Source organism: Anabas testudineus, chromosome 4 (genome assembly GCF_900324465.2).
Source record: "Anabas testudineus chromosome 4, fAnaTes1.2, whole genome shotgun sequence".
Classification (NCBI taxonomy): Eukaryota; Metazoa; Chordata; class Actinopteri; order Anabantiformes; family Anabantidae; genus Anabas; species Anabas testudineus.
Window position 1 is genome coordinate 21,482,357 of NC_046613.1, and position 11,165 is coordinate 21,493,521.

The window sequence follows — 11,165 nt, forward strand, 5'->3', positions numbered from 1 at the left end:
ACTGAAGCGAATGTTTGAACATAAAATAGCTGTCTACTTAAACAACTGGAGGACATTTCTGTAGATGGGTTGCTCATGTTTGAAAGACATCAGTGTGTCAATGTGAAAAGGTGACAACAGTCCTCTGGACTCTTGGCCACTGAACACAGCATGACGTCTGACGTCTTTCCTATTAAGACTTATAAGAAAAGCAAAAACGCAGTGTGAGGAGAGACATGATGGCTTAAGAGAGAACTTGCATGAGTGAAGGTGTGTAGAATTAAAAGTGAATAAGCCTCCAGTCCACCACACGTTCATTCTCTTCTTGATTTGATGTCTGTGTTTTGTATAAAGTTACTGTGGTAACCCGTAGCTCACAACATGCGTCTGCTTGTATAAATACATTTGCGTGTGTTCGATGTTGCCATGGTAACATTGGCCCCTGTTGACCTTGGCCTTTAGGGCCCCTATTCTCTCTCTCTCTCCCTCTCTCTCTCTCTCTCTCTCCATCTGTTGGCTTCCTTGCTCGTGACTGAGTGAGCAGCAGCTGGCTTGGACTGGTGTGTCTATATGAGTTCAGACATGCTCAGTGGCATCTGCTGTGTTTTATCAGACGGCTAGTGTAGTGAGAAGTTATTTCTACTTAACCGGTGGTGGGGGAAGTACACACATCCTTCACTAAACACAAATAATGAAGATAAAATACATCATCATACTGTGAGTTAATGTCCTGTCTTCAGAATGTAATATGTATACTACTAGGGAAAATAAATAAAATGAAATTAGATTAGTGATAAGACATTTACTGTACATGAAAGTAGCATTTCCACATCAAATCAAATCAAATCAAGATGGAGCAGAATTTATTACTGGTAATAGATAATCTATTACTAATCTTTGTCTGAGACGTAAAAGGCACCTGTAATTGTAAATGTAATCTGAAAATGCAGCATAGTTCAAGAGTACAGCAGTACTTAATAAAAAGTAAAAGATATACAATAAGGGTAAATAAATCACTGCACCACTACACTCAGGTAAATTACTTGACTAACCAGTGCACCAGTGTACTTCAGTTTTATCACATAATGAAGCAAAGCAGTCCATAAAGAGTGTAAATAGTGCATTACATAGTAGAGTGTTGTACAAACAACATTTTACTCTAGTACTGTGATGCTCTTTCAGTGTCCCAGAGTTAGGGGAGCTGTAGATCTACTGTTTTACAGAAAGACTGGAACAAATTTGATCCTTGCAGCAAGAATCGACTGACAGTGTGTCTGCATGATGCACTGAATAGCCAGGACACAGGTGTGCATGTGCGACTGTACATATGTGTGTGAATGTTATCAGCAAAACCTCCAGTTGAACTCTTGATGGATTGCGCATATCCAAAGTAAGACAGATCGTGAGTGTATGAGTGCAAGTGTGTGTGCAAAGGACTTAGCCAACATCACAGTCATCAATCATACCTGTTGAGCGACACTTGCAGCATTTTTTTTATCACTGTCCTGACAATATGTGTGTTTCATAATTGAATAATAAATACAAAATTAAGAAATGCAAATGTGCACGTACAGTATTACCACATTACCACCACTCACATTAAGACTCACTTTAACATCTTCTCTACTTTACAGGCCTTTGCAGCCTCCATGCCTGAGGTAGTAAACCTTTCTGTCCATCAGCAATGATAAGCCTTCTAATAGTTCGCTCAGTTTAAATGACAGGCCTTTCATCTGTCTGTCTGCCCTCTCCTGCTACATGACTTTAATGGTCCTGACATCATGTAAGCCGCAGCAGCTGGCTGTTTCTGTGTATATGTGTGTGTATGTGTAGATGAACAGGGAGTTGTTGATACCTGCATGGTGGTGTAGCTCTAATCCATGTTTGTTCTGCTCCACCACTAGAAGAGAATGTCCCACACACACACACTTATGGCACACCTGCAGCCTAACACACACACACACACACACACACACACACACACACACACACACACACACACACACACACACACACACACACACACTGAACTCAAAAGGGCTGTTCCTCTACGCTCATGTAGCATTACAAGTAGAAGTAGTTAACACATCCTGTTTGTGCAGAAGTTGTTATTTTAACATCAGATGCGGTGATTGGGATCTTCAAGGGCCCTGAATCTGGATCAGTATCAACATATAGTGTTTGGAAATGTTTTGCTTAATCACATGGTAAACATATTTTGTAAAGTCACATTTGACACACTTCCATTGACTTTAATGCAAGCTGTATGGGTATATTGTGTACAATTAAAACTATTTTGTAGTTATAAAATGTTTTTGAAGATATTTAAAGTTTTTTTAATTTTTCAGATTGATATAGATAAAAATAAATAAAAACTTTGCACATGAATTACAGCCAAAAGCAGTCGCCTTAGTGTTACTGTATTAATTTCTATACCTTTGGTCTAACTTACAGCGACTTGTTTAAGTCTGACTCTAATGTCTTGGAAGTGAGACATACATACCAGTCAGTCAGTAGGCTAATCTAAGAGGCAGACAAGAGGGAGAGAGACCACCAACATAGTTAACAAGTCTATCTAAAACTGTGTGTGCGATAGAGAGAGCAGTTATCGCTCCACAGCTTTGATATGAGACTGAGTTTGAGCTGAAGTGGAAAGATTTGCACAGTTCGTTTCACAACTTCTCTTATCTGCACTGACTGAAGTAATGCCTGATACTACCATTACTACTGTGGATGTGTGTGTTTAATGCACAAAATGGGAGAAAATCTGAATTCTCATACATTAAATCGACAGAAAGAACATATGTGATCGAGGGAGCACATAGGCCTACTGTTACTACTTCTAATGCAAATGTGGTATATCTTACAATTTTAAGTTCAGAGGGTTTACACATAGAACCATGATTTAGTGTGTTTGCCAACTGTGAACACATGATAATGCTTGAGGAGGCCCTTGATAACCTTTCTTGGCTCAAAAACACTTGTCCAGGTGCTGGAGTCAGATTTATTTCACAGTGAGGTTTGCACAGATTAACATGGTAGGAAGTTACCTGAAGCCAGGGTTAAGCTGACTGGTACTTCCTTCAAATGCAATTTGACCAGGAAGGCTAAACAATGCAAAAGAGGCCCAGCTGTTTGCTCATCTACAAGACATGTTAAAAACCTGGTTTTGTCTTTGTTCTACAAATATTTCCCTTAACAAACGTCTTGCACATTGACCAACACTTCTATATGTTCTGATGTCCACTCAGAATTTAGCGCTACATTTGTGAATTTGTGCATCCAGATGATTTAGATGGAAGGTCATGTGAGAGCAGAAACTGCGCTGTCAACCGCCCGCTCTTTTCTCTCTGCTACATACGGAGTCAGGTGTGTTTTTGGAGGCAGACAGACCAGCATGTTTATCTCAAGTCTCTATCAGGCACAGACCAAACATTTGCCTTACCTGCCTCTCCCTCTTTCCCTTTTTCCCTCCCTGTCCCTCTTTTTACCCCCATATCTTTTCTTCTGAAGAGGGAGCATGCCACTAAAGACCCACAGCTATCAAAGACAAAGCAGGAAAGCAAGGGGGACAGGGGCTTTTAAAAAGTGTATGTGTGTGTGTGTGTGTGTGTGTGTGTGTGTGTGTGTGTGTGTGTGTGTGTGTGTGTGAGGTCTGCTTCAGAGAGAACTAAACATTTCACTGGTCTCACTTCTTATGTTAATAACACCATATTATCTTTATGCTGTCTGCAGTGATTACTAAATGAATAACTATTAGTAATAAAAACTGTGGTTATCATATAAACATATGAACAAGAACAAGTTTGATCATCTTTCCTATCCCACCCTCTTACTTCCTTACTTCACCTGGGCCTCACCATTACTTTTTAAAACCACTAGATGGCGACACATCCTCAGGAATCTGAAAGAAATACACCCAAGTTGGTTTTTACAGCAGCTCGTTGGGTTCATCATGTTTTTTCAAACCTCTTACTGTTACATGCAGGACATGATTTTATTCTTAAAACTATAAACTTACAAGTGGAGTTAATGCTTACTTCGTGATCAATAGCATGCACAAAATACCACTCACTGTTCTAGGTAAACTCTTTAATCAGGCGACATTCATTTCAGTCATGTTGTTGTGTGCACACATTTTAGTCCCAAACATTTTGAGTTGGGGTAAGATTAAGTTACAGGGTTAAAAAAAATATGTTTTGTCAATGAGCATCCTGAAAACTATCAAAGGATGTAAAGCTTATGTGTGTGTGTGTGTGTGTGTGTGTGTGTTTCCCCAGAAGATTCATCACTCCACTATCTGTAATTGTTATTGTACACCTGTAGGTAGGTGCTGTCTTTAACATGCACACACACACACACACACACACACACGCTAAATATTCTCTCCATGTTTGCCTGCTGTTTGTCAGAAGCAGCTGCAATGACGTTAATCCCAACCCAAAATGGAAACACACACATACAGTGCACACACCACAGCACAGCACAGCACCTGAATCCATGGGACCTTCCTGACTTGACTTTCTCATACTGATCAAATATTTGCTTCTAAAACCTTCAAAGATGTTTGCCGCATTTTTGTTACACGTATTGTTACTTTAAATCTCTTGTAAAGAAGAACGAGTTTATTGTAATGTTTTCCAGGGACAAAGAGATGGAGTAAACGTGGGAGTGGGAGTTGGTTAAAGGGTGGTCATTGTCCTGTTTTCGACATGTTGATGAATGTACAGGGTTTACTTTCACACTCTTTCTGCCATCAAATCCCACCCAGGTGTGGCTGTCTTTTTGGTTGACTTAGAGTTTAAAGGTATTCACATATTTTCCTTTGCTGGAAGTGGGTGGAATTGGTTTTTGGTCAACAGACACCAAAGTAATCCCCAGGTAGATAATTGACTGTGGCTTTCCATGCAACAGTAACTCTACTTTATAGTGTGCTGAGTAGATGACACTGACATTAGAGCAATATGATTTCCCACAGCTTTGTGTCTCATGAGCTTATTTTATTAGGACTGGAAATAAAAACTATGAACTGTATCTAACTGTTCATCAGCAAAAATACTATGCAATCATACTGACACTGGGTGTTTCTTTGTGGTCAATTTGCTTCTGTGGAAAGGAATTCAAAGAAATCTGTCAAAGTTGTGTGTGTAGTAAGTTAACTTGAGGCTGACAGTTTAATGCACTGTGGAGGTGAACAGTGAACTCATGTGTTATATGTTTATTTAAATTGATTTAAGTATATTAACCCTGGATTGGTTAATTTTGTCCACTTGGGTACTATGGAAAGAACGATGAGATAGAGTATTATCACATTTTAAATTAGATTTTTTTAATTACACATAAAGGTCAATGAATATAGAATAACGAGTAAAGAGCTAATTGTGAATGTGATTTGTTGGTGACGACGTTGGTGCTCAGTCCGTGTCTGTAAAAATAATTTTTTACTGTGTGCAGTGTAAAGAGCCTTGGTTTTAAGATCCAGTTTCAAAAAGATTTGTTTAAACATGTTTAATATTTGTGAAGGATAACCTAACTAACTAACTTATTTAATCTCTAGTTCTCTGTTTAGGCTCCATAGCTTCTCTAATAAAGACATGACCTGAAATGTACTCTCTGTTTTCTGAGATTGCACCATTTATGAAAAATACAATAGGGCAGTCGCCATGTATGTTTGTTCTGACACAAGAATATGCAGGAATTTCAGTTTTTGTAGGATTTGTTGCTGGCAAAACTTCCAACCATTACTCACCAGTCATTCAGTGCCTTATATATTACTACTATACTATACTTCGAACTCTGATTTTGGTGTCCTCCAACTCTGGCTCTACTATGTTTATCTTTTGCCATGCAGTTAAACATTTCCTTGTTTTTTAAGGCTTTGTTGTTGAGAACAGCTGCCTAATGCAGAACAGTGAAGCTGCAGGTTAAAAAGTCAAAACAATAGGCAGACAGGCATTAAATGTTCTGCAGACCTGGAGGAGACAACGTAGTTAGACTGAAAACTCTTTGTCCCTTTATTACTACCACCTATCTTCACATTATACAAAAAGAAAACACATTATACTGCACAAAGCAATTTGATCAGTTAATAGATAAATATTGATTGTAGCACCTTTAGTGTTTCACAGTGCTGAAAAAACGATGCTATATACCAGTTTATCTGCATTAAAAGCACCACATAACATAATGGAGTATTTGCTCCAAAGCACTGTTCCCGTACGAGTCCACTGAGAGGTTTACTTCCTCCAAACTTTATTTAACTTTCCAAAATGCTAATAGCATGGAGAGGATCTCGAAATTGGAGCCAGTGACAGCCAACAGGAGGAGAAATTAGAAGTGGTGATTAAAGATGACGGTTGTTAAGGAAAGAGAAATGTCTCTAGCCCACTTTTCTCTGCCTGTCTCTCTCTCTCTTTGCCCGTCTTACTACTGTCTCGCTCTCGCTCTACTATCAGTGGGAGCTTTCACTTTGCTTTGCATGATAAATATGATGGCTGTGTGTGTGAATATATGTGTGTGTGTGTGTCTAACAGAGTCCAACAGTCCACTCCAATGCATGAGTGGCTTGGAGAGTTGCCAGCATGTAAAACCTAGCAACAAGATTTGACTTGGCCCGCTGAGAGAGAGAGAGAGAGAGAGAGAGAGGGAGAGAGAGAGAGAAAGAGAGAGAGCTGGCATATGTACAGCATGGGCATATGGATCTTTGTTTGACCGTTTTGGACCATTTAGTCATTCTGTCACTCCAACTGGACTACTTAGCGAATTGGTGCTACTTCTAGTTCTGAATTACACACACACACACACACACACACACACACACACACACACACACACACACACACACACACACACACACACACACACACACACACACACACACACATTTGTGCAGACACACAAGTGAGCCAAGACTTGACTCTGCTGCTTTACAGTCTGTTACTGTTCACATGGCCTGAATGAAATGAAGAAGCTTTTCCAATTAATCCTTTTAACCAACATGTGTGATCCCTGGCTCACACTCATGTGGCCTTCAAGCTAACCGGTCCATGCCAAATCAAGTCAGTTCGTAACCTCTGGGGTCTTCCCTGACCATCAACACTGAATCAGCGATTCAGTTAGGCAGCTCCTGCACTGATTCCCATTCCCTTCAGAATCCAGTATATCATGAAATAAATGTGAGGCTGATTGAAAGCCCAACCTGTTTCACTCTTCTGTCTCCAGTATATTATTTTCTTACCTTGATGGAGAGTCTGATGGTTTTTTGGCATACTCTTCCATTTTTGAGCCTACCTACTTCAAGATGATAATATTGTGTCCTCAAACATAATACTGCAGCTAACCTCCAAACACTCTTTTTGAGTATAAGGCTAAAGGTTTCAGTATGAGTCAAGCATAGTCCTTGTTGGATTGTTGGATCTGGAACCCTCTACCCCCACCTGCATACAGGATTGGAATTAGGGGGAGTCTGAAACCAACAATCCAACAAGCATGTTCACTTCATGCAGTGATTGGCCTGGTGCGCAGAGGTGAGATTCCAATATCTCTTTTTTGTTTTTCATGCAAATACTTCAGTCACTTTTCATGCACTGTACAAGTAAGTGCAACAGCGTGAATGCCTTTGGGTAGAGGCTGAAAATGTGCAACGTTTTCTCCATTTGAAAGTCTTTTGTTTCTTGCTCCTCTGTGTGATACCAGGCTTTATCACGGCACTATCGAGACCGGCCCCGCAGAACAATTTGGCTTCAGAGATGTTTACTCATTCTGAAGGCACTTTGTTGTGAGTAACAAGTCTCTAAAATGTTCTTACTCTCTGATGTGATACTGATCTCATGGTGGTGCATGCAGTTCATTACAGTATATGAGGCACAGCATGGTTGTTGGTTGGTCACCAACAAACCCTTTAAAGGTGGACCTGTGTCTAAAGACACTTTGTGATCTTGTCTCCATCCACTGGACTGAACCAGACTTTAAATAAGTTGAGGGAGTGAGTTCAGAGAACTTCTCCGTGTGTCATGTAGTCAACACGACGGAGCGTCAAACCGTCTCCCAGGATTTCTACCAGCTTCAAACCTCTGCAAGAATTAAACCATTTTTAAATTAGCACTGTTCAGAAATACACTAAATCTGTCATGCTCTAACGTGGTGTCACATTCCCTCAGATTATGATCATTACAGTAATTAATGCTTTAATTTCTGGGTATATTTTGAAATGAAACTCAAAGTGCTGTGATTTTAATGTAATATGGGACTAATGTGGTGTGGAACATTTGGTAATCTGGCTCCCACATGCCTTGGATCTGTCGAATGGGTTTTATCTGCTGTAATATGGTTCAAACACAAAGCTACAGTCGGTTAGGAGGAAAATAGACTGTTTAAAATGACTCTGTGTACAAGTACTGAGACATTTATAAGGAGGAGTTTCTAAGCATTGCTCTTTTTCTTGAAGTGTACAGTACAGATTGTAAGGAACATTGAATTGCATGACATATAGTAAAGGTATCATGACGTTGATAAGCAATGGAGCTTTTACAACAGTGCTATTTCAGTGCCTCTATTCTGTGCAGTTTATACTGTATGTTTGTGACTAATTTAATACCACAAAATGAAAATGGAATAGCAATAATGGACTAAAAGGCATATGCAGTGTTGATGATTGGTGATTTCTTTTCTCCCAAATGAACTGACCAAACTTTGAGTGAATAAAATGAATACGCTTCTTTTTTTGTCACCAAAAGATGAATTGCTAACTAGGTTACTGTGTCACATAAATGTATAATGGGCTGCACTTTCTTTGAGCTCCACCTGGCCTTTGCTTGGCCTCACAGAAAGTATCCAGCTCATTCAAACACTATTAGTCATAATGTACTGCATACTTCCTGTTAAGCTAATATTAAAAAATGCTATTAATAATCCAGGTCAGATGAATAAACCTCAGTCTCATTACATAGTGTAAATGCAATGTTTTGTCCGAGGTGGTTTGTATCTTGCTCTTGTTGTTTCTCTTCCTGTACCTGTCCTGTACCTTAACCACCTGGCACTTCTACTATTGGCCATTAAATTGTATCATGTATGGATTGCTTGTTCTTTTCTGCTGCTGTTACAAACAATCTAAAAAACTCAAATTTAGGGGAAGACAGTTCAATAAATTGACAGATTCAACTGAACCATTGAGGATTCCACTTAAAGTGCTGATCATGTCCACATTTTTATGAATGGTCTGGCTTTTGTAGATGTTAATTTAATATTTAGATGCTTTGTGAATGATTTCCGACTGATGCTGAACACATTATTCATTAAATGTCTAATGTGTAATTATTATATTCACCAATCGTAATATAACACGCTGCCAACAGACGCACCACTGTATGTGTGAGGTCGAATTGATCCCATGTGGAGGAGGTGTTAAATAACAGATGAAGCTGTTAACAAGGTGACAACACACACACACACACACACACACACACACACACACACACACACACACACACACACACACACACACACACACACACACACATTTGTACAGCTATCTTTAAAATTAAATTCAAAAATATTGAACAAAAATGAGTTCAAACAACAAATAGACATTTACACACAGCAGGGGCAATAGCTGTATGCATTATTCAGTGTGTACGTGTGTGTGTGAGACAGTAGATCTGTGTGTGTGTGTGTGTGTGCGTGAGTGTGTGAATTAGCAGCTCTAATAAACAACTGTTTACACCCATCAGGAATTTCCTGTACTTAACAAGAGAGGGTTGGTCAGGGGTCATCAAACACAGTATGATGCTGTGTGTGTGTGGAGTAGTATAAAGGCTGGTGTGGGGGGGTTCCTGTCTAGTAGTTCTGTAAACAGAAACCTTTGTGTTAACACCATGTCACAGTGAAACAGGACGAGCGAGTCCTTTTAAATTCATTCATTCATGTGACGGTTTGAACATTCTCTGACATATATTCGTACCAGTGAAGGTCTTTTTATAAAACCTGGAGACGGTGAGAGAGAGCTGAAGCAAAACAAATGAAAAGAGTCTATTGTCAATCAAGGTCAGTTGTTGATTCCAACGTACTTGTGTACTTGGCCATGTTGTTGTTGTTGATGTTGGCTCTGTGCATGTGTGGGTCTGGGTTCTGCAACATGTTTCTTTCTTTTTCAAGGTCATTGCGATAATTAAATTAAAATCTGAACCTGTCTGTGCATGACTTTGTTTCTTTGTGCAGGTTTGTCTGCCTCCTTATAAAACAATATGAGTGGCAATATTGATGGTAAATTTGAAGTTGTTAATAATTTAACAACTTAATAAAATCATTGTATTGTTATATTTAATATCTACGACCTGTTTTGTTTTACTAATTCTAATGTCAGGTACCACTTGTGTTGTAACAGGGTGTTATTTCCTTCTGTTTGTTAAAATAATCAAATCAATTGTAGAATACATATATCATATCATCTTTAACCTCACTGTGGCACAATAGTGGCACCAAGTTTGTTGTAAAGAGGCTGTCACACTTTGCCCTTGAGTATAGGTAGTGTCACCAGAAATGAAACTGGAGAAATTATATCAAGGCTCAAAACTTAGATCTTCTATGTAAAATGAGAACTCAACTTTGTATATTCAGTGAATTTCTGTATTTATTGTGCATTAAATAAGGTAATAAGTTTCTTCACTATGTACAAGCATTAGAAAACTGGAGCTATTTGATTTGATTTCTAAAACGACTACTTCAACGCATAATGAGAACACCTAAAAATATTCAGCACTCCCATCCAATATATTTAACAAAATCATACAACAAAATGCTTAATTAGGCAAGAAAACAAATCCAACTAGCTAACGCAGGCACATATATAGACCCCTTAGTTGATGTGTAGGTCCTTTTGCCAAACCAGGAACTCCTACTGATCAAGGTAAGAACAAAAGAGACATTAAATCATTAAACTCCAGAAAATACATAATAATAAATCTGTTTCTACAACTTAAATGTTTAAGGCTCTTAAATGACTGTTGTAAAATAAGTTCACTGTGTTCTTTGAGCTGAAGCTAATGTCTAATGCATTTTAGCCATTTAAACCAAAACAATGTTCATGTGTTGAAGCTTCATGTGACCACAAAACTTAGGAATTTGAATTTTAGGCTGTTTGTGCTTAAGTGGCAAAATCTACTGTTGTATATGTAGCTCAATAGGTCAAA